The sequence below is a fragment of the Bos javanicus genome, chromosome 2 (assembly GCF_032452875.1).
Source record: "Bos javanicus breed banteng chromosome 2, ARS-OSU_banteng_1.0, whole genome shotgun sequence".
NCBI lineage: Eukaryota > Metazoa > Chordata > Mammalia > Artiodactyla > Bovidae > Bos > Bos javanicus.
The window spans coordinates 72,962,377-72,987,086 of record NC_083869.1 but is presented as its reverse complement, the minus strand read 5'-3'; the positions used below and the strand labels follow the sequence as shown (position 1 = coordinate 72,987,086).

Genomic DNA, 24,710 nt, shown 5'->3' with positions numbered 1-24,710 from the left:
ACTTAGCTGGGGACCCAGCCCTCTTCACAGGGACCATTCAGAGTCAGGAGAGCCCCCAGGGAGCCCCACCCCTCCCCAAGGCACCCTCGGAGAACAGGCTGCCTGGGAAGAGTGTTTGTTCCTGTCCAGAATAGCATGTTCAAGGCTCATTTGCCCTCCGCTCACCGGGCCATAGATTGACAGCTGCGATAGGGGAATGGAACCATAGGGCCTGGCTGGACTAAACTGGCCCCAGTGAGGCAGGGACCCGCCTTTTCTTCTGGTTACTCCAGGTCTGTCCAGCCATCTCTCTGCCTTCCTGTCTTTTTTCTCTTTTCTGTTCTTTGCCATCCTAACTGCCTCTCTACTGTCCACTCTGCATCTTTCTCTCTGCTCTTTCCCCTCCTTGACTTTTTCTGTCTCTCTGCAGTCTTTCCTCCATCACTTCTTCTGTTTCACCTTTTTTTCCCCTCTGTCACATACCCCTCCATTCTGTCTCACCACAAATAGCTTTATTTGAACAACAAAGGGCAATATTTCTTTGAGAAAACAGGCTACTTTATTCACAAGTGAAATTGTCAATCAGCCCTCAAACACTATCTCTGGAAAAAAATGATTGGGGGACCCAGTCAGTTGAGGAAGGTCTCTGGGGGCCAGTTAGTGCTAGAACTGGGGAGATGTTCTTAAGACTTTTAAGTTTCTGCCTTTGACTTTGCCCACCCACCTCCTGCAATAATAACAACAAATACCTAAATAAGAATAATGGTTAGTCTTAAGGTCTCAATTTATTGTCTATCAGCACCATGCTAGCTGTTTCACATATAATATTGTGTTCAATTACCACCACAGTCTTCAAAATCCATCTCATTGCCACTTTTAGCAGTAGAAACAGAGGTTCAGAGAGGTCACTCAGCCCTACGTGATTGCACAGCACACATCTGACCCCTGCACAGATGCATCCTCTGCGCCCGCATGTCTGTCATGGGCTGACTGATTTTCTTTAGGACTTAAGGGGCTTGGGGAAAAAGCCAGTGGCACCTTGCCATTTGCTATGAGAGGGTGACTTTGGGGGAAGGGGACCCTGCCTATGGTCACTCAATCAGTCAAGAGTGATGGATCTCAAACATCTGACATCTGGGAGAAGTGGACTAGAGGCCATGCTTGAGGCTCCAGGAAATCTTTTTCCCTGCAGTGTCACCCCCACAAGCCCCTGCCCCTCTCTGAACCCCACCTTCCCCATCTGAGAGCGGGGACCCTAGAATCTGCTTTTGAGACTCTGTAGAGTGGTCTGCCCTGTGGCTGGGGACACTGGGAAGAAGGGCTTTCTTTTTCAAACTTAAATTTCATCATATAACTGACTTCTGCCTGAGATTTTCCTACCTGAGAGTCCATTCTGTGAATTCTAGAGGAATTAATCAAAATGATGCTTAAAGGGAAAAAAAAGCTCTATGGATGTGGCTGTAATGAAGATTCATAGGGTGTGTCTCCCCAAAAGATAGCCTGCCCAACCCCATGATGGAGGGATTGTCTCTTGATTTGCAAGTGTTTTCCTTCATCTTTTACTTTCTTATAATATTTTGTTGAAGAAACAAAAGCGTTTGTACTATAGAGTTTCCTACAATCCACTCATTTCTTTTCTCTTTTTTGACCACATCTGCAGCATGCAGGATCTTAGTTCCCCAACCAGGGTTTGTCTGTCCAACCAGGGAGACACTTTACCACTGACCTTGTTGGGGTTTCTGTAGCATGGTGACAACAGACAGGCTGTCTGGTGTGCCTCTATAGCTGTCAAGGGACACTCCCAGGGAGGTGGACAGAAGAACTGAGGACAGTGGGTAGAAAAAGCAATGCCAGACTGACTTATCTTTCATAACCAGGTAACAGGGAGCCATAGGAGACAATGTGGCAAGGTCAGCCTTTTCTCCTGGGTCCCTCCTTCCCCTTCCTATTTTCGTGGACCAAGAGAACAAAAGTGGCTCAGGTTTCCTTGATCCAAAGGAGCTTTCTAGAACCTTGCTTTGGATTCTAAAACCACTTACACTTTGTTCCTTGTCTCTTTGGTCTTTTTTAAAAAAATAATAATCCTTCTGTTGCTTTCCTAGCATAGTCAACTCAGGGCTGTTAATTAACTTGAGAATCCTTGTAAAAAAAAAAAAAAAAGATTATGAACCAGCAGAGCAAGGGGGTAGCTGGACTCCATTCCTAGAGGAAAAGAAAACATGTTTATGAGAAGAGAGGGCAAAAGATGGGGCTGCCTGTCTGTTCTGCTTGGCTTTTATTAGGGGAGCCGGAGGGCCCAGGTGGGGTCAGCTGGTCAGAGGGCTCAGCTTCCATCTTTTTGGCTGAAGGGGCTGCTGGCCTGTCCAGCTGAGAGCCCCATGCAGAGCAGTCCCGGCTCTGCCCTCTCTACCTTTGTGAGCCTGTGTCTCCTTCTGTAAAAGGAGAAAGTGCTGTTTCGGAAGTGGTGGGGAGGGAATGCATCAACGACTTAGTACAGTTTTGCCTAACACTAGGTGACTAATAAAGGTTTAAGTCCTGAGAGCCCAGGGCTGCTGTGAGCCCAGGCAGCTGAAGGCAGGTGTCTGTTATCCGGTGAGGGTTATGGGCTATTCCGAGGGCTGGCATAAACGGTTTAAGATGTGATTCAATTGCGAGTTTGTTCAGGGCAAGGGCTGTGTTGTATAAACCTTTGCACCCCTGGGGCTGGGAGAGCACCTCGCAGGTGCCTCTGGGAACAGTTACTCCAGGACCGGTCAGGCAAGGCGCTGCCCCCATCCAGGCTCCCCGGGAAAGGCCGAGTCCTAGTCCTGGGTGCTGCCTCCCCAGCACCTCCCAGGGTCACACAGTAGGTGCTCGGTGAAATCACCTGCATTTCCTATGGAAGCACTTGTTTGCTTCAAAGATTACATTGCCTTTTTTTTTTTTTTTTAATGCTTCTTCATTCCCCACCCCCACCTCCAGAGCATCAAAGTAATATTTTTGGTCTCATAATTTAGAAAATACAGAGAAGTGTGAAGACATTACACACAGTCTCACTTAAGGTTATTTTCTAAGATAAGGCCAGCTTTCTTGTTAATATACAGTATATTATAAATCTCTGTCTATCTATCCATGTACCCCTACTACCTGGTGTTTATTGAACCCTCCCTCTGCCAGGTGTTGTGCTTGGCCATCTCAGCTGTTATCCTGTCCTGCCTTGGTGATGGCGGGTGTTGATGCAGTTGAGGGGATAAAGCATTAGGTGAAAGGGTCAGATGAGCAGACATTCTGAAGGCATTGAGAGACAGGCAAGATCACTTGAGCTACAAGAGTCAGGGAAGGCTTCCTGGAAGAGGTGGGATTGAGCCTGACCCGTGAGAATGTGAAGGGCTTCCTTCTGTATGAGTATGAAAGCCCAGGAACCATCCTCAGCACAGGCACCGTGTGAACATAGTCTGGAGATACAGGCATGAGCTTCTGACTTTTTTGAACTCTGGTATTATCACAGTCCTCTTCAGAGCAATCTGAGGGGCAGGAGTACAGAGCTCGTTAAAGCCTGGTTGCTGGAATCAGACAGGCCTGTTCTGGAATCCCAGCCATGTCTTAGGGCTGCATGAAGATGATATAGCATCCTCGTGGGTACCATAGCTACCTGCTTCACAAAACTGGCATGAAGATCTGTAACAGCCTGGTGCTGACTCAGATGCAGCCTGGCACAGGGTCTGTATGCAGTATACGCTGTGGGTCCTAGTGATATTTCCACAGGCCAGGGAGGAGATTGGGGCTCACAGCAGTGCTGTGCCTTCTCTGTTTCTGAATCACCCCTAACTCCCCGGTGCCCACCTTGCATGCAAACCCTGGGGTTCACACAGGGAGAATGGCCAAGCTCAGATGGAGCTGGTCTCTGGGGCAATGGGCTCAGGAGTGAGGGTGTCTTGGGTGAGGCTGTCTGGGGCAGGGGTTTCCACAGCCCTCTCCCCATGGTCTGGCACACTTCCTTCCTTGCCTTGACCTTACTGAAAATCCAGCCTCCTTTTGGGGTCAGGAGGCATCTTAGGTCTTGGCCATGGTCTGAGGTGGCTGACTGTCCATGCAATCTCTTCCCTGATGCATGACTGACCATGACTTCTGCTCTTTCCCTTTCAAAAGGAGCTGGGGTGCGGGGGCGCTCTCTGCATCCTAAAGTATGGTGGGGTTCTCAGTTCCACTGTCCTCCCTTCTTTGGTGCAGTACACCTCCTTTCCTGCTTTCCTCCACCTTGGGAGAGGGTTCACTTAGCCCAGCCCTGAGGGGTCAGCCAAGGTCATCCCAACTCCTGGCCCACTCCCTTCTGTGACTCACCACGAGGTTATCGCACCTTCCTTCCTGAGCCTGGGGAAAAGTGGAGGGTGGGTCCTGAGCCCAGCAATGAATGACCACACTTATGGGGCCCCACCCTCCACTAGCCCCTCTGGCTCAATCTGGGCGTTCCAGCTGCTCCTTTGACCTTCACAGCTGCACAAGCTTTGGCCCCTGTGGGACTGTGCTGGTCGTTGTCTTCCTTTACCATCACTTCCTATTCTAATCTCGCTCATTCCCCAGGGCTTTTCTAGCCAAAACTGAGTACCTATCACCAAAAGTGCCCTCAGTTGTTGCAGTAGAAATGCAGGCAGGGTTCTATGCATGTTTCAGAGGTATTTGGACCCATATTTTTCACCTCACCTACCTACTCACTCCCTGCCATTGTCTCCCATTCAGCTGTTTGCTGAGGACATCTGCATGTTACCCACCCCTGCCTCAGCTACCCTTTTCTCAAGCACTAAGGGTCTTCCATGGGGTGGCTGGCGCTGGGTGAGGCATGGGGAGTTGAGCTTTACCATGAAGTTCTGTCCTCCGGAGCTCATGCTCAGGTCAACGAGACAAGACTTCTGTCTTAACAGACCCTTCCCTTTGCCCTTTAAAACTATTTTTTATTTTGAAATAATCAAAGACTCAAAGGAAGTTACAAAAATAGCATGGAGACATCTGTGTACTCTTCAGCCAGTTTCCCCTAATGGCATCGTCTTATATAACATGTTATCAAAACCAGGAAATCAACATTGGTACTACTTCTTCCAGTTATTCAGGTTGCATCATTTTTACATATCACGTGGAGTTATAAAGTATATACAGTTATACAGAGTTATACAGTATATACCTTTTTAGTTTTTTTAGAGAGAGTAAAAAATTTTACATGTCATCATATTACATAGTCACATATCAGCTGCATCCCCTCCTTGCCTTCTGCATCCCTGGCCACCATTAGTCTGCTCTCCATCACTGTAATCTTGGCATTTTGAAAATCTTTCTTTTTTAAATGTTTATTTATTTATCTGGCTGTGCCAGGTTTTAGCTGCAGCAGGCAGGATCCTATAGCTGTGGCATAGGAACTCTTAAGGTGTGAAGTGTAGGGTCTAGTTCCCTAACCAGGGATTGAACCTGGGCCCCCTTCACTGGGAGCATAGAATCTTAGCCACCAGACCACCAGGGAAGTCCTGCCATTTTGAAAATCTTACATAGAGTTATACAGTATATATCTTTTGATTTTTTATAGAGAGAGTAAAATTTTTTAATTAATATATAAAAATAATACGATACTATTATACAATATATCAATATTATTGATGATTATTATATATTAATATATAATAATATTAATTAAAAATTTTTTACTCTATATATACATAGAGTAAAAAAATTAAGAAAGAATTGAAGGTCATAGTCTATGCCTCTCTTCTCAGGTCTCTGGTCTTCCTTCTCTTGTGTTTCCTTTAATACTTTTTAATACACATATTAGCCCACAACTCCTTTTTTGCAAAATTGCAGAATATCTCTAATTCTGGCCCTTCAGTTGTGTTTACATACAACTGAGAACAGGTAAAGAAATGAATTGTGTCCTCCTCTCCGGCATCAAATTCTTCGACATCTACCACTTCTCAGAACCTCCCCTGCTCCCACCCTAGTGCAAGCCTGGCCATCTCCTGCCCAGACCATCAGATCATCCTACTCTCCTGCTGTCCCTCTGCATCAGTACTTCTCAGTTGGGCCTGCAGACGTGTTTTGGTCATCACAACCAGGTGGTAGGGGTGCTACTGGCATCTAGTGGGTGATGCCTGGGATGCTTCTAGATATTGCACAATGCACTGCTCTGTATCCCCCATAATTTAAAATCCCCATGCAAAACTCATCAAGCCCAAGATGTCACACTGCAGAGGTTGAGACATCCTGGTTACTGTCTAGGGTCCAGGCAGCTGCCAGAGGGTCGCTCCTCTGCTAAAAACCCTTCAGTGTCATCCTAGCTCTCTTGGCATCAAATCCACGACCTTGAAGTGACCTCTACGGTTCATTACCACCTCTGACTTTACTTCTCCCATCTATCTGCTCCAGCTTTACCATCCCATCTACTGATCCTCATAACATACAAAGCACACCCCAAACTCGGTGCTTGCCCAGAGGGTCACGTGAAGGGCATTACTGCTGTACTCACAGCCCCGCTGTCATCCTCTCAGGTAGGCTTTCCCTGACCACCTGTTTAAGACACCACCTGCCTGGTCACCCCTCCCCTTGCCCTCTGAGCATCTGTCTCCATCTGACGTTTATTTGGTTGCTTTTTTTTTTTTTTTTCAGGGACTCACTCTCCTCATTACAACGTAACCCCTGTGTGTTTTGCTCACTAATGTATCCATATCCTTAGATGAGTACCTGGCACACAGTAGGCTCTCAATAAACACATGTTAATAGATAAATCTTGGCCAAGCTCTTCGAGTGAGCCTGTCGCCCAGTCTGAGCCGTGCATGTGCACTGGCCGGGAGGGATGTTCTGGGAAGCCCCCAGGCCTGCGGTCCCCAAACCTATGCCGCCACTGCCCCCCAGCACACCCAGGGCTTGCTCTGCTGTCACTCGCTGTTTAAAGCATCTGCTAACATATGTGGCAACTCCAGCTTTGGTGACATTTCAGATGACTGCTGTGTTTGTGGTACCCTCTGTTTCCGTTCTTTCATTCTGCCTCCGGGGTCTGACATCAGGGGCCCTCCACTGGGGGTGGAGGACTGCAGGATTTGCTTTGTCTCTGCTGGTCCCCTGTTGCCACTAAATAAAGTATTTAATGGAGCTGCTCCTCCCCAGACTTAGGAATGCTGCTTTCAGGAAACAAAACAAGCCTGTCCTAGTGTCCACACAGCCAAGGACAGACACATGGATGGAGAGTCCCCTCCCTCCAACCACAGAGGACAGCTGTGTGGCCAGAGGGTCCCAGGTCCCCGCACTGGGGCTCCAGTGGAGTTGTGGGCCCATCTCCTGGACCAGTCTGAATGGGCAGGTCAGACACAACTTGGGTAATGACAGGGTCTGGCAGGAGCTCTCCCCGAGGCTGGGGCCTCCTCTGAAGACCTGGGCATCATCTGCTGGCCTTGGCAATGGTTGCTGCCACTTACCCAGACCCATGAGGGACAGAGACAGGCCTCGTGGCCAGCAAGCGATCCTCTTGCCTCTGAACTTTTGTTTCCTTGCTATTGAATTGAAACAATGTGGTATCTGAATCACGTGGTCCCTGGGGTATTTATTTATTTATTTATTGGCCACACCACAGGGCTCAGCAGACCTTAGTTCCCGACCAGGGACTGAATCCACGCCCCCCTGTAGTGGAAACTTGAAACCTTAACCACTGTACCCCCAGGAAAATCCCCCTGGGATATTTGAATGAGACAGTAAGTTGTAATTTTGGAAACTGAGACATAATTTACATGCAGTAAACTTTGCTCTTGTGTGCAGTTTTATAACTTTCATGTAACCATCTCTCACCTCAGTCAAGATATAGAATATTTTCATCACCCAAAAGTTCCCTTCTGACCCTCTGTAGTCAAACCCTTCCCCACCCCAGCCCCTAACAACCCATCTGATTTCTGACCCTAATTTTGCTTTCTCCAGAATGTCATATAAATAGATATGTCATCCAACTTTAACTTTAGCCATTCTAATAGGTATATACCATGAAGTTTTTTTTTTTAACCTGTCAATTACAAATTCCTAGTTTTTTTGCAGGCAGTATGGACATGTGTATGGAATCAAACCAGCTGGCTTCAAATCTTACCTTGATTATTTAGTAACTCTTTAATTTTTCAGATTTCTTATAGAAAAAAAGGAATTAAAATGGGGTTGTCAAAGGAATTAAGTGTTACAGTGTAAGACAAAGGCTGAGCTTTCCCATTGCTAAGCCACTATCATTACTAAGATATTGTGTTCTTGATCTTTAGTGCCCCAACAGGCATCAAAGTGGGTATTCTTATGCCCATTTTATCGATGAAGACACTGAAGCCCAGTTAAAAGACCACATTTCCCCATCTCTCTAGCAGATAGATATAGACATGGAGTATATTTCAGCCAATGACAGGTAAGCCCAAGTGTCACATGAGACTTCTGTAAAGTCTTCCTTAACAAGAATAAGGTACATCTTTTTTTTCTATTCCTCCTTCTGTCTGGAAGTCAGGCTTGTTGGCTATATCTCCAGCAGCCTTTTAGGACCACCAACTGATCTTAAAAATATAAAGCTAAGTGCTGAGGACAGGAATAGAGGTGCCTGGGTCCCTGATGGGATCATGAACCATCCTATTAACCCTGGACTGCCCATCCCTAGACTTCTTTTCTGAGGAAAAGAAACCATTTCAGGAGGCACATGCTATATAGAAAGTTGCATTTGACTATCAACAGAAGGTGTGAAGAAATGAGTATGTGGAAGTTTGAGAGAGGACAATCCAGGCAGAAGAGAAGCAGGTTCTTTCCATGTGGTGATATTATGCAGAATCCAGATCTTACCTTCTCACTTCTTCCTTCTTCCTCTCCTTTGCTTTAAATAATCAACTGAGATTATTAGAGTCAAAACATCTCTGTCATACTCTTGTGCCTAAAGACGTCTGTCAAGTAGGCATTGTGTCTGACCAAATCCCTCCCCTCCCCAGCCCTCAGTTCCCTGACTTGGGTCTCTGTTTCCCCATCCATCTAATGGGAGGGTTGATTCAGACACTCAGGGGCTTTTCTGGGCCATGGGGAGAGGGGTATTGTGTTGCCAGACCTGGGTATGAACCGTAGCTCCACTACAAAATAGTTGTGAAAAAGTGTGTCTGCCCCTCTGACTCTCTCAATTTCTTCAAAACAACCCTCTTTGGAAGGGGTGAAATGCTCAAGTGCAGCCTGGTGTATCTGAAACCCGCTCTCTGTCCCTACACCACTAAGATTCCCAGGACTCCAGACAGGAACCAGGAAAAGCCTTCATGCAGAGCCAAGTAGCCCTGTCAGAGGATCCTTCTGGCATTATGATGATCAAGGCTTTCTGGGTTCTTCAGAAGGCTTCTCGAGTTTTTGCAAGTCCTTGGGTCCAAAAGGCTTCACTGTGGACCTAATTTCGGGAGAAGAGGACCATTTGGCCTTCCTGCCCCTGGGGGCACATCCTAGATGGTTCTGGAAAGTCAAGTACAATTATGTGATTGTTGGAATATCTTTGACATAGGAAACATGTCCTGGCCATTTGGGCATCTCATGTGTTTGGGTTCTGGGAAGAGAGGCATTTCCTATATGAAAATTAAGACCAACTGAGATGGCCAAGTCTAGCTGTTGGTACTAACCAGGGTCCCACTGGAGGAGACACTGGTCAGCAGGTGTGAGGAGGAGGTAAAAGCAAGAGAAAAAGGAGCCGATGGGGATGGGGAAGGGAGAAGACCACACCGCCGGGATATCAGGTGGCCAGAACTGCTGGTGGCCCCCATGCCCATGAGAACCAGGTTTAGCTCAGGGCAGTCTCCCCTTCCCAGACTCCCTTGCATTGAGGAGTGGCCACGTGACCTAGATCTGGCCAGTGATACATGCTTACCCTGGGTGGAACCAAGGTTATGCCTGGGGGTAGAACAGCCATCTTGGGACCAGGATGGAGAAAGCCACTTGCTAAGGACGCTATAGAAAAAATGCACAAGTGCACACCCCTGTGGTGCATGGGGCCACTGTTCTGGCCCCAACTGTCCACCTCTGGACTTCTTGACGTTCAAGCTGGATTTAGAAAAGGCAGAGGAACCAGAGATCAAATCGCCAACATCCGTTTGATCATAGAAAAAGCAAGAGAGTTCCAGAAAAGCATCTACTTCTCCTTCATTGAGGGCTTCCCTGGTGGCTCAGATGGTAAAGTGTCTGCCTGCAATGTGGTAGACCTGGGTTCAATCCCTGGGTCAGGAAGATCCCCTGGAGAAGGAAATGGCAACCCACTCCTGTACTCTTGTTGGAACACAAGCTGGAATCAAGATTGCCGGGAGTAATATCAATAACTTCAGATACTCAGATGACACCACCTTTATGGCAGAAAGTGAAGAGGAACAAAAAAGCCTCTTGATGAAAGTGAAAGAGGAGAGTGAAAAAGTTGGCTTAAAGCTCAACATTCGAAAAACTAAGATTATGGCATCCGGTCTCATCACTTCATGGCAAATAGATGGGGAAACAATGGAAATAGTGACAGACTATTTTTGGGGGCTCCAAAATCACTACAGATGGTGTCTGTAGCCATGAAACTAAAAGATGCTTGCTTCTTGGAAGAAAAGCTATGACCAACATAGACAGCATATTAAAAAGCAGAAACATTATTTTGCTGACAAATGTCCATCTAGTCAAAGCTCTGGTTTTTCCAGTAGTCATGTATGGATGTGAGAGTTAGACCACAAAGAAAGCTGAGCCCCGACGAACTGATGCTTTTGAACTGTGGTGTTGGAGAAGACTCTTGAGAGTCCCTTGGACTAAAAGGAGATCAAACCAGTCAATCCTAAAGGAAATCAGTCTTGAATATTCATTGGAAGGGCTGATGCTGAAGCTGGAGCTCCAATACTTTGGCCACCTGATGGGAAGAACTGAATCATTGAAAAATACCCTGATGCTGGGAAAGATTGAAGTCAGGAGGAAAAGGGGAAGACAAAGGATGAGATGGTTGGATGGCATCACTGACTCAATGGACATGAGTTTGAGCAAGCTCTGGGAGATGGTGAAGGACAGGGAAGCATGGCATGCTGCAGCCAGTGGGGTAGCAAGGAGTAGGACACGACTGAGCAACTGAACTGAAGTGAACTGCACTTCTTGATCCATGAGAAACAGTAAACCCCACCCAGTTAAGCCCCCAGGTGGGTGCCTCCTCCCCCGAGAGGGACTGAGCACTAACAGCCTCTATGTGCCATCCACATGTTACAGATCCCGGGTTGGGCGCCTGCCTCGTTATTTTCCTCTGTCCTCACAGCCCTGCTTCAAGGGTTGCATCTGAAGCCCATTTGACATATGAGGAAACTGAGGCTTGGAGAGGTTCCTGCCCTGGCCCCCTGGAATCCTTCAGGTAGCATCAGAGTTGGAGTCTGATTCCAAATGCTGCACACTCCACCCCACACTGTCACACTAACCATGACTAGTATTCAGGGTCACAGAACTGAGTGTGGGTCTGAATCCTGGCTATTTACTTGCTAGTTGTGCAAAATTATTCGGTGCGTCTGAGCCTCAGTTCCCTCCTCTGGAACTGGTGGCCACAGCAAGACCTACCTCGCAGGGTCATGGTGAGAGGGGCACTCACTACATGGTGACCCTGACTTCCTCTGGCTCTGTGGCAGTGCTGTTGGTCTAAGTATATTTTATTTTTAAAGTTACTTATTTATTTATTTGTCTGCTATGGGTCTTAGTTGCAGCACACAGAATCTCCATCACAACATGAAGACTTTCTGATTGCGGCACACGGGTTCAGGTGCCCCACTGTCTGTGGGATCTTAGTTGCCCAACTAGGGATCAAACCTGGGTCCCCTGCATTGGCAGATGTATTTTTAACCACTGGATCACCAAGGAAGTCCCCTGAGTGCATTTTAAAGTGCCCTGCAAAGCTCCTAGCTGCTGTATTAGCTTCTTTAAGGAGGTATTGTATCCTCTACCCAGGTGTAGAAACTGAGACTTGGAAAGGGTGAGGACTACTCTGAACCTCACTTTCTTCATCTCTAAAATGGAGATGGGAATACTGGCTGCTTTAGATGGTTATTATCGGATTAAATGAGATATGGGCAGAACTCAGCTCAGTGTCTGACACACAGTAAGCTCTCAACTCATGGAGCCGGTGCTACAATTTGTTATTATTATTACAGAGCTCCATGCCAGCCATGCCAATCACCTGCTTCATCACTGCAGGGGACTCAAGGGTAGGTGTGCACCTAATTTAGGCTGAGGCAGGCCTCCACTCCACGGTCAGCCTCTGCGTGGCATTGCTGAGATGAGCTCAAGATGGTGAAGGCTGGCTGGGGGCCGGGTCAAGATCAGGCCCACCACAGCTGTCTCTGCCTCATGGAAACCAGCGCTGACTCCCCAGACAGACGTGTAGTTCTGGGAGGCTGAAGACTGTCCAATCACATAAAGTCCTTCCTCACAGATGCTAGGGACAGATAAAGAACTAGCTCTGTCCAGACCCCACTGCTAGGGGTACTCTTGATTTATGGAGAAATTCCACTGACTGAGGCGTGACCTTGCCTCATTCCCGGAAGGCGTCTGCTGGCTACACCAGTAGCAGGGCCCCTGGCTGTCAGGTCACCTTTCTGCAGGGCAAGGAAAGGGAGGCAAGATACACAGACACACAAACACACATTCATTCATATTCACTGTGAGCCATGCTGTGGGTTCTAGCTCCCAGCATGGTGCTCAGCACACAGCTTGGTGTTTAGGCTGTGTGCTCTGGGTGGGTGGATGGATGGATGGGTAAAAAGAACAGTTGAGTGTATGTTCTGCAATTCACTTGTTCAGCCTCTGTCTGCTGAAGGTGCGCTCTGCTCCAGGGGCCACCTGTGCAGGGCAGAGCAAGACTACCAGCATCTGCTCATAAAGACCCACCAGTCCAGGTGATGGGTAAATACGCAGAGGGAGAAAGGGGCTCCAGCACCCCCATGCCCTGGGGAAGCCTGTCTACATGCTGGTGACTACATCTTCTTGTTCTGGCCCCCAGTGCAGGTCCGGGACTCCAATGAGACAAGGGAGGCCCACTCTGCACTTGCCACCTCGGAGTTGGCGCCTCCCTAGATGTTGTGCCCGGGTCCCCAGCTTGCCACCCCAGGGCCCAGATGCTCCTGCAGGCTTGGGAGACGGTGCTGGACCTCATCAACGATTCTCGCCGATCCAGGGCCATGAGGAGACATGGTTGCACCCTAAAAATTTCCACTTGGGTGTCAAACAGCAGGCCCATCCAGGCCAGAAGAGGCAGATGGGGGGCAATGCTCACGGCCCTGAAACTGACACATTGATTGAGTGCCAGGGCTGGACCAGACCGATGAGGGTTCCTCTCACCATTTCATGGTGATGACAATTCCCCATTCCTGAGATTAAGAGACAGGTGCCCAGAGAGGGCAAGTGACTTGCCCAGGAGCCTACAGCAGGTAAGAGCCAGGGTCCAAACCCTCTCCTCTGCTGTTGGCAAAATGTGGGATCAAGCACCAGCATTACAGGCATGGCGGATGGCCAGAGGGCCCAGACCGGCTCTCTGAAGAGGGAAGACTGGGAAGAATCCTTGCAAATGGTTTCCTCTGAATGGAAGAGTGGAGGTGGTCAGTGCCCCAGAAGGCACCACACACCATCCCAGATCCTGAAGTGACAGACCTGAGGTGTGTGTTCTTTGAGATGAGGCCCAGGGTGGGGCAGCTCATTGCTTGAGGCCACACTGCAGAGCCTGGGCTAGAAGCAGTGCTCTGTCCTCAGCAATCACAACAAACAAAGCAAAACCAAAACAAAGAAAAAACCCAAAGCAGTATTTTAGTCCACCCAGGACTGCAGTTAAAAAAATAAAGAACCAGCCACCCTAGTCCTATGGTCTTGTAGGCAAAACAAATGGCCCTGGGATGTCACCCTCCCCTTTGCACCCACCTGGCCTGTCCCCACCCCTTGCACCCAAGACCCAGGGGAACAAATGCTGGGGGAAAACCCTAGGCCATGACTTTCCTGAAGCTGAAAGTCAAGTTGCCAAAACAAACTTCTTTTGTCTCTCCTCAATTTTTTTCCATGTTTAAATAATAATAAGCTGAAAATGAAGTCATTGTGCTCAGCTGTCCGCCTGCCAGCATCGCCTGCTGGAGTCCTGAGTGTGTCTAGTGGGCCTCCTGCCCCAGCTCATTGGATCAGCGCCCCCACCCGACTCGCACTTCTATGATTCTCTCTCCCGTATCTCAGCAAAACTTGTCCACCAGGGTCTCACTCAGGGTCAGTTTCTCTGCTGAGAGAATGGGCCAACTCTCCTGAAGGCATTGCTGCTCGTGGGTGATTCCCAACCTGTGAAACATTTTGCCTTTGAGAGAGACAGAATTTCCCAATCTTAAGGTGTGGATGTTTCTTAAGCAGTAGAATTTGGGTAGCTGGTGTAAGGAATTTTTTTTAATAGAGGAAGTCTCATATTATATTTAGCCTTAGATGGAGTTTACCACCCACTTTGGGCTGCATTCCCAAGCAACCGGGCTCTGGGGAGACCTGGGCCCAGTGTGTCAGGGGCCACTACTGGCCTCACACAGTCCACGGGCTGCATAGACGCCACCCATTTACCTCTTAACAGTTTCATGTAAGTTCTCTGGGGGAGGAGAAGGAGGACCAGGCCAGGCAGGCATCCTGATTCACCCTCCATGGCTGCGGAGAGATCCCTTCGTTTGCAGGGCTAGCCTGGTCAGCTCCTACTGCCGTCTCTACTCAGCAGTGAACTTCTGGAATCTCCAGGACTCTTACTCTTTCTTTCGTCTACCATTGCAGAGGGCCCAGGGAACCCAGTACCCAGCAGGCGCTCTGGGAGGGGTCACAGGACTGAGAACGGAGGAGAGGAGACCTGAGCACCCTCTCCTGCAGTCTTCATCTGTGGCAATCAGTAGCCTGTTTCTTTGCTCTCAGGCCTCTTCCTTCCCACGTGGGCTCTGATGCTCCTGGGACCACTGGGAGAGTCTGTGCTGAGTGTGGGACACCCCACAGCCCTGTGGCCATTGGCCACTCAGGTAACTTCCCTGAGCTTCTATCCCCATCAGCACTGCTTACAGCTGCAGGGAGCATTCAAGGAAGTGACATCTTTTTTTTTTTTTGAAGGTTTCACATATAAGCGATGTGATACTGTTCTCGGTCTGGTTTACTTCACTTAGTATGATCATTTCTAGGTCCCTCCATGTTGCTCTAAATGGCATCATTTCATTCTTTTTATGGGTGAGTAATATTCCATTGTTTATAGAAAGAGACCCACAGGAACAACAATTTATAGTTACCAAAGAGGATCAGGGGGTGGGGAAAGGCTAAATTAGGAGGTTGGAATTAACAGATATACACTATTATTCATAAAACAGATAACCAACAAGCACATAATATATAGCACAGGAAACTATACTCAATGCTGCTGCTGCTGCATTGCTTCAGTCGTGTCCGACTCTGTGCGACCCCATAGACTACAGCCAACCAGGCTTCCCGTCCCTGGGATTCTCCAGGCAAGAACACTGGAGTGGGTTGTCATTTCCTTCTCCAATGCATGAAAGTGAAAAGTCAAATTGAAGTCGCTCAGTCGTGCCCAACTCTAGCGACCCCATGGACTGCAGCCTACCAGGCTCCTCCGTCCATGGGATTTTCTAGGCAAAAGTACTGGAGTGGGGTGCCATTGCCTTCTCCGATATATATATATATATATATGTGTGTGTGTGTGTGTGTGTGTGTGTGTGTGTGTGTGTGTGTGAAAGTGAAAGTCACTCAAACATGTCCAACTCTGTGCGACCTCATGGGCTATACAGTCCATGGAATTCTTTAGGCCAGAATACTGGAGTGGGTAGCCTTTCCCTTCTCCAGGGGATCTTCCTGACCCAGGAATCGAACCGAGTCTCCTGCATTGCAGGCGGATTCTTTACCAACTAAACTATGAGGGAAGCCATATGTGTGTGTGTGTATACATATATGTACAAATGAATCACTAAAGTGTACACCTGAAACTAACATGATACTATGAATCAACTATACTTCAATAAAAAATAAATAAAGTGCTCAGAAGAGCTCCAATTTGTAGTAGGGATTTAATAAAGGAAGGTGTTCCTCTGCATTTATTAAAAGGCAGCAGCAGCTAAGAGTTACTGAGCATGTACCACATGCCAGGAACTGTGGCCAAGAACTTTTACACTCATCTCTACCCTGTTGCTCCATGGGAGCTGCCTTTACTGTCTGCATTTTATAGAAGAGAAAACTGAGCTAAGCTGGACTCAAGTCTAGGATTAGCTTCTTTCACATGCTGGAGGTCATTCCATGAACTCTTTAACCCAGCCCTAGCTTGCTGGGCGAGACTTCCCTGGTGGCTCAGACGGTAAAGAATGTGCTTGCAGTGCGGGAGACCTGGTTTCGATCCCTGGGTTGGGAAGATCCCCTGGAGGAGGGCATGGCAACCCACTCCAGTTTTCTTGCCTGAAGGATCACCATGGGCAGAGGAGCCTGGTGGGTGGGCTATAGTCCACACAGTCGCAAAGAGTCAGACACGACTGAGTGACTAAGCACAGCAACAGCTTGCTGGGCAGGACTGAAATGCAAATATTTCCCCCTCCCATCAATATACGATGGGGAGGGAAGGGAAGTTGTCCTTAGATCCAAAGCCTCAGCCCAGGATAACACAGGTGCGCGAGCATGCACACACACATACACAGACATGCACATAGATACTCATATGCACGTACACATGGAGAGACAAAGGCTTTCACAGGAGCAGGGGGCTCTGCCAGGCTCCCACAGGCAGATGCTGATGCTATTGGGGTAGACTGGGGAAGGCCGCTGTCCTTGTTTTCAGCTCATCTTTAGCTGGGAAGCAGGAGGAAGGTGCCAGAAGGGCAGATGGAGTCAAAGAGGTGGACTGGGGTGTCCAGCTGCCTCTAGAGGGTGGAGGCCCAGCTGGCCATGGGGCCTCAGGGCTGCTGAGCTCAGCAAACACCAGGCCCAGCCCAGACTTGCTTGGCTGGAAACTGCTGACCTTGGGTTGCTGGGACCAGATTCTCTGTTCTGACCTCTCTGGGAGCAGGGGGGCAAGTACACAGCTTAGGGGGTGAGTCTGGCTCAGGGCAGGGAGACAGAGCCACCCTGGGGTGGCTTGGATGCGCCCAGGGCTCTGACCCATGGATTCATCTGGAGGTGAATGTCACCCACCACCTCTAATATCTTGGTCACGGAACCCAACCAGCCTTCCTCAGCAAGTGGAAAGTCCTGACACCTGGGCCAGGCTGTCCAACAGAACTTCCTACAATGATGGAAACCTTCTCCACTTGCTGTATCCTATAGGTAGCCAGGTGCAGCTTCCAAGCACCCAGAAATGGAGCTGATGCCACTAAGGAACTGAATTTTTATTTGATTGAATTAAGTTTAAACATAAATATCCACAGAAGGTCTCAGCTTCCACACTGGATGGTCCAGCTGGGAGAGGCCTGAGCTCTGGGACGGGAGAGCTCCTTGCTCAGTGGCTGTGACCCACTCCTGGCCACTTAAGTGCACCCAAAAGGATCCCCCAAAGTAGCCATTGTGAGCACATAGGCCAGCACCTGAGAGCAGGTCTATCAAGGCTGAACCAATGTGTGGTTGCCTGCCTGCAGACAAACCCAGGTGCTGGGGTTTTCAACCTCTCCAGTTCACCAAGGCACCAAGGGGACAGCTCTTGGGAAACTTTAAATCAATGTTCCCAGTGTCTTGGACCTAAAAGTGGGGTGCAGGGGCTGGCTAGGTACATGTGTACAAACTTAGCATCAGACAGGGACTCCTTGGAACAAGGGGGCTCCGTTCATCTGAGGACTCTACTTTCATCTCATTGGAGATAATATTCCACCCAACTCTCAAAGCAAATTCTCCAGAAGTGAAAGGAAAATGTTAATGAACTTCCATTAAAATTCTGTCCAAGACTGGTCATTCTGGGCAGGCAGGCCCCTGACCTGCTCAAAGCTTGCAGGTCTGAAAGAGCTGATTCCCACATGGAGCCCAGGAGAACTCAATAAGCCCTAGGGCTGGAGTTGAAGATCTTGGTTCCAGGAGAGTATCCTGCATCCATGCCAGGGACTTGGGTCAAAGTCCTCCAGCAGAGCCACATTGCTGTCTCGCCTTCTTTCATGACAGAAAGACTTAGCATCTTTCCAGAGCCCACATGGGACCAGCATGTCCCCTGCTCTATTTCCAGGTTTCTCGGCCGACCTGCATGGCAGAGGAGGAGACTCAGGTACAAAGTGACGATGTAACTTGCCCAAACCACAGAGTTGCCATGCTGGGGTTCATGACTCACTCACAGGAGGTTTTCAGCATGTCAGCTGTCTGGTCAACACGGCCTGGAGTTCATCAAGGATAGTGCCGTGACGAACACTTGTCTAGACACAAGACACAGCCTCATCAACTAAGAAACTTGTTTTCTTTTTAAAAGAGACACAATAGCACCTTCTTCTCCAAATGTACACTGCCCCGCCTTTTTCTCCTCCGGGAGCAGGAAAACACTGCCGCCTCCTGTGGCCTCTGTCACATTTACGGTCAGCTTCTGCCCGGGTCTTCTCTGGGAATTAATTTCTGCATCCATCTATATCATCACAACTTATTTGTGACAAACTAGTATTGTCCAGACTGACCCCACCCTGGACTGGTGAGTTTACTAAATTACTTTTTGGTGCCATGCCAACTGAGTGCTTTGAAGATGTTGCTTTATTTTACTTTTTGATATTTATTTATTTGACTGCCCCAGGTCTCAGTTGAGGCAAGCAGGATCCTTCAGTTGTGGCCTTAGAACTCTTAATTGTAGCATTTGGGATCTTACTTACCCAACTAGCGAGTGAACCCAAGCCCCTTGCACTGGAAGCGCAGAGTCATAGCCACTGGGCCACCAGGGAAGTTCTGAAGATGCTGTTTTAAAAAGGAACTACAGGAGGTGCTAATGGTAAAGGACCCTCCTGCCAATGCAGGGGATGGATGTAAGAGACTCAGGTTCAATCCCTGGGTTGAGAAAATGCCCCGGAGGAGGGCATTTCAAACCACTCTAGTATTCACACCTGGAGAATCCCGTGGACAGAGGAGCCTGGCTAGCTATAGTCCATAGGGTCGCAAAGAGTCAGATATGACTGAAGCATCTTAGCATGCGTGCACAGAAACTCACTATTATAGGGATGTGGTCAAGACACTGTCCCCTCAGGGATGTGGTCAGGACACTGTTCCCTCGTCCCAAGAGATCAAGTTTATTGGGAACCACAAAAGACATTGGTTTCAGATCTCTATACTCAGGAAAGCCTGTGCATCTGATAGTCAACTTGTTTATAACTTATATAACACGAGCACCTTGAAGCTGACCATTTTCACTCTTTGCTTTGGCCACAAGGAAGCTCAGGATCACGTTTATGCCCCTCTTCTAGCACTATGGTGTAAGCAAACTGACTTTGTTTCAGTTTAAATTTTCGTTTTCTCCTTTTGTCATTTATTTTTATTTTCTTGTTTCACACTTTTAAAATATCAACTGAAATCCATTTCAAAAAGAGCAGGGTAAAAATAAATAGCAAGCTATGATTGATTATCCATGTTATCTCCCAGACCAGGCTTTGGATACTATTGGTCATTTCCAAAAGTCAATTCCACTCAATCTGAATTTCTCAACCTGGAACAAGTGTTTTGCCTGCCAAGTGTTGAGCGTGAAGGAAAACACACTCTCAGGACTTTGCTGGCGGTCCAGTGGTTAAGACTGAGTGCTTCTCCACTCAGCTTCTACACTCAGGGGCACAGGTTTGATCCCTAGTTGGGGAACTAAGATCCTGCATACCGTGCAGCATGGCCAAGGGAGAAAAAAAAAACAGAAAGCACACTCTTGGTCATAGGATTTATTCTGATTTTTCTGACATATCACATTCTCAGTTTACAGTTGAATCTGGCATGCAGGGTGGATTGGGCAGTAGAAAGAGCCAGGATACTGGGCTTATACTCTTCATTCTGGGGCCAGCCACCTGTGACATGGCGGGAAATTGCTTCACTACTCTGAGCTTTGTACCACTGAATTGAGGACACAAACATATCCCAAACCCTGTATAAACAGCTTCCGTAGGATTTCTGTAAGTTACCCCTGATGGTAAGGGACAACTGGAAGGAGATACAAACTACAGAAGGGCTTACCCAGCCTTGACCTTGGCATTCTGTTTGGACCACAGGTCACAGTTATGTCTCTGGGGTCAGGATCCTAGTGATGTAAACCAAGCTTTAACCAATAGCAGGTCATGGAATTTTGGAGTTCTGCTTCATCCTGCAGGACCAATCATAGCTTTGCTCCACTCTGGTAAGCATCCCACACTTACCAGGGTAGTCACAACCCTTAACAGACATTCAGGGCATGCCAGTGGGTGCTGAATCCCCTGCATGGCCCTGAAGTTACCAAGAGGTTGAACTTGTGGCTCTCCATAGTGGTTAGAAAGCTAAAATCTACCACATGAGAAAATTTCTAACCAGGTTTCTGCTTTCTGACAATCAGAGGTTGGTTATGTCGTATCTGCACTTTCCCCTGGGTTGCCAGGAAGCTCAGAAGTAAATATGAACTTCAACTATGGCAATTTCATAGATCATTTGCTGTTCAGTCACTCAGTAATGTCCGACTCTTTGTGACCTGATGGGCTACGGCACACCAGGCTTCGTTCTTCTTCATAGTCTCTCAGAGTCATATATCATTGGCATCTGGATTTTGATGTTTCCATTTTTTCTCCCACAGCTCTGACTTCATATCATTATTAATATTTTCCTGGTTTTGATTTATTTTTTCTAACTTAAAAATTTTTTAATTAATTTTATTGACGTATAGTTGGTTTCAGTTCAGTTCAGTTCAGTTGCTCAGTTGTGTCTGACTCTTTGTGACCCCATGAACTGCAGAATGCCAGGCCTCCCTGTCCATCACCAACTCCTGGAGTTCACTCAAACCCATGTCCATTGAGTCGGTGATGCCGTCCAGCCATCTTATCCTCTGTCATCCCCTTCTCCTCCTGCCCCCAATCCCTCCCAGCATCAGGGTCTTTACAAATGAGTCAACCCTTCGCATGAGGTGGCCAAAGTATTGGAGTTTCAGCTTCAGCATCAGTCCTTCCAATGAACACCCAGGATTGGTCTCCTTTAGGATGGACTGGTTGGATCTCCTTGAAGTCCAAGGGACTCTCAAGAGTCTTCTCCAACACCACAGTTCAAAAGCATCAATTCTTTGGCACTCAGCTTTCTTCACAGTCCAGCTCTCACATCCATACATGACCACTGGAAAAACCATAGCCTTGACTAAACAGACCTTTGTTGGCAAAGTAATATCTCTGCTTTTGAATATGCTATCTAGGTTGATCATATCTTTCCTTCCAAGGAGTAAGCGTCTTTTAATTTCATGGATGCAATCACCATCTGCAGTGATTTTGGAGCCCCCAAAAATAAAGTCAGCCACTGTTTCCACTGTTTCCCCATCTATTTCCCATGAAGTCATGGGACCAGATGCTATGATCTTCATTTTCTGAATGTTGAGCTTTAAGCCAACTTTTTCACTCTCCTCTTTCACTTTCATCAACAGGCTTTTTAGTTCCTCTTCACTTTCTGCCATAAGGGTGGTGTCATCTGCATATCTGAGGTTATTGATATTTCTCCAGGCAATCTTGATTCCAGCCTGTGCTTCTTCCAACAATGTATTAATTTCTGCTATACAGCAAAGTCATGCAGTTTTATATATATATATACACATGTATATATCTATTTCTCCTATATTGGTTTATCACAGGATATTGAATACGTGGAGTCTCATACCAAGGCCACAGTCTCATACCAAGGCCACAGACAATGGAGCCCAGCACCAAGGTTGCCTCTGGAACTGACTGAGCCCCATCATAACCATTGCCAAAAGCCCCCCTGATCCTTACTGGTCAGTTTCCTGATCCCATATTAGGTAAAAATGCCTACCCTTGTACTCACCCTATATTGCCCTAACCAATCATCTAATGCTGCCCTTGAAGCAGGGATTTTTTTTTTTTTTTTTTTTGTCTTGAGAATATAAAAATTGGCTACTAACTCTGGAAAGGCATCAGCTCTCCCTGATCTGTGAAGACAGCCTGATGTCTTGGCAGGGCCCCTCACTACTTCAGCCCTTTGTTCTCAATAAATTCTCTCCTCTAAAATACTCTGTCTGAAAATTCTTTTCCAACCTGTACTCAGACTGCCTTGACAGAATATAGTCCCCTGTGTCTAATTCATATTTTTAAAATTTTTTCCTAGTTTCAAGTCACTATACTGACCCAGATGTCTATTTAAAAAAAATATATATGGAGAAGGAAATGGTAATCCACTCCAGTATCCTTGCCTGGAAAATTCCATGGACAGAGGAGCCTGGCAGGCTACAGTCCACGAGGTCACAAAGAGTCAGACACGACTGAGCGACTGAGCATATCAGAACATACTGTGATCTAAAATGGTTGTTTCCTTTTGTGTTTCTACCAGAAGAGTTCGAGGCTTCCAGTTCTTCCATCTCCTTGACAATATGTTTAGTCTTTTTAAACTTTTGACATTTTTAATAAATGTGTAGCATTTAAAAAAAAAATCTATAATAACTTGAGATTCCTGAACTTCTTCCATAATATAATTTGATCTTAACTTTTCTGGGCTAAATCTTTACATATCTTTGTTTTTTTTAATCTATTTTTTAATTGAAATGTAATTGACTTGCAATGTTGTCATATTTTAAAATTGCACAAATATATTCTACTTGAAAAAATAGAATCAGTATGAAGAAAATCACCTCTGTCTTCGCTGATGGCCAGGCCTAATTCCACTCTCCTCCTTGGGGGCAACCCCTGCACTGACACATACAAGGCTCTGCGAAAGCATGTTGCAGGATAGTTGTGGTCATGGTGTGTTTTCACACATGGTGTGATAATGAAGGCATGACTCTGAGACTTGCTTTTTTATCTGACAATAGTTTGTTTTGGAGCCCTGTTCTGGTCAAGTCAGAGGAACAACCTCATTATTTGTAATGCGGCGTGTGATTTCATTGCAGGGTGATATCACAGTTTACTAGGCCTGTCCCCATCTGTGGCATTTAGGTTGTGTCTCTTGTTTTTGCTCTTTTAAAGAAGGCTGTAGTAACCAAGTTTGTATATGCCTCTTGCATGTGTGTACAAGTTTTCTTATGGGTACATACCAAGAAATGGAATAATCAGGTCACAGTATACAAGATTTAAAATTTGAAATTCCTGTTGTCAAATTGCCTTTCGACATGGTTACATCTGTTTATACAACCCACAGCAGGCATGAGAATATCTACTTTCATATCCTCTCCATTCTGAGGTGCTCAAACTTTCTAATTTCTGCCCAGCTCATGCAAGAGAAACAGTATTGCCTTGTGGTATTCACTTACATTTCCCTGATTGTTAGTGAGGCCAGTTTTTTTGTCAAATGTTTATTGACCATGTGGATTTTATATTTTGCTAACTGATATTCACATTCTTTTTCCATTTCAATTGGGTTCTTGGTCTTCTATTACTGTTGTTGATTTGTAGGAGTTCTTCACATGTTCTGGATATGTATTTAAATATATATTATATAACACATTCATTTATATATAAATAGATAATTATTTATATAAATATATTATTGTAAATATACAATATATGTAGATATTTATATATATAAACTATTTCCTCCTAGTCTTTTTTAGTTTTTCACATAGTTATTAAACTTTGGTTAAGGTGATTTTTTGGCACATAAAAATTTCAATATTTTCTTGAGGTATAATTGAGACAACATTATATTAACTTCAGGTTTATAACATGATGGATCAATATTTGTAAATACTGCAAAATGATAGCCACGGTAAGTCCAGTTAACTCAATCTTTTGTGACAACCCATAGGGGAAAAGAATCTGGAAAAGTATATATATCAGATTCACTTTGCTGAACACCTGAAATTAACACAACAGTGTAAATCAACTATAATTCAATGAAAAAAACTAAGTCCAGTTAACATGTATCACCACACAGAGTTACAGTTTTTTCTTGTGATAAGAATTTTTAAGATCCATTCTCCCGGATACTTTCAAATATTGGACACAGTGTTTTAACTATAGTCACCATGTGGTTTGTAGAGTGTATCCATGTATTAGTCTTATTTTAGGAGATTTGTACCTCCTGATCCCTTTCATGCAGAGATTTCCGTTCTGATTCAGTGCAATGTGTCCATCTTTTCTTTGTGAGTTTTGCTTGCTCTACTTTCTTGACCAAAGCCTTCCCTCCTACAAGAACACAAACACATGCTCCAGTATTTTCCTCTATGGGTTTAGAAACTTCATTTTCCTTATTTATCTCATTTGTACATCTGATTGAATTTTGTGAATGGTGGGAGGTTGGAATGTAGTTATTTTTTAATATGAGTAGCTGACTGACCCAGCACCATCACTCACCGGTCCACTGGGTGCTGAGGACCCATGTGGGTATGGCCTTGCTCATGGAGGGGTATGGACTTATTCCCTGCCCTGTGTTGAGTTCCACTGACTTCTGTGTCCTTTCTACTAATCCTCAGGCCCTGACTTTCTATACTTGATGGTATTCTTTGGGTTTTTTAATTTATTAATTTTTCCAACATATTTTTATATTGGGAAGGTTGTATAATAAATATAATTTAGTATAAATATTGGGAGGTAGTCTGACCTGCCTCTTGAGAAATCTGTATGCAGGTCAGGAAGAAACAGTTAGAACTGGACATG

General features: G+C 46.4%; 1 pseudogene; it reads right to left on the bottom strand.

The window, feature by feature from the left end:
• Window positions 1–24,453, bottom strand: part of LOC133256115 (ubiquitin-conjugating enzyme E2 N-like) — a 37,168-nt pseudogene extending 12,715 nt beyond the window's left edge.
• Between the last annotated feature and the right edge of the window lie 257 nt (window positions 24,454–24,710).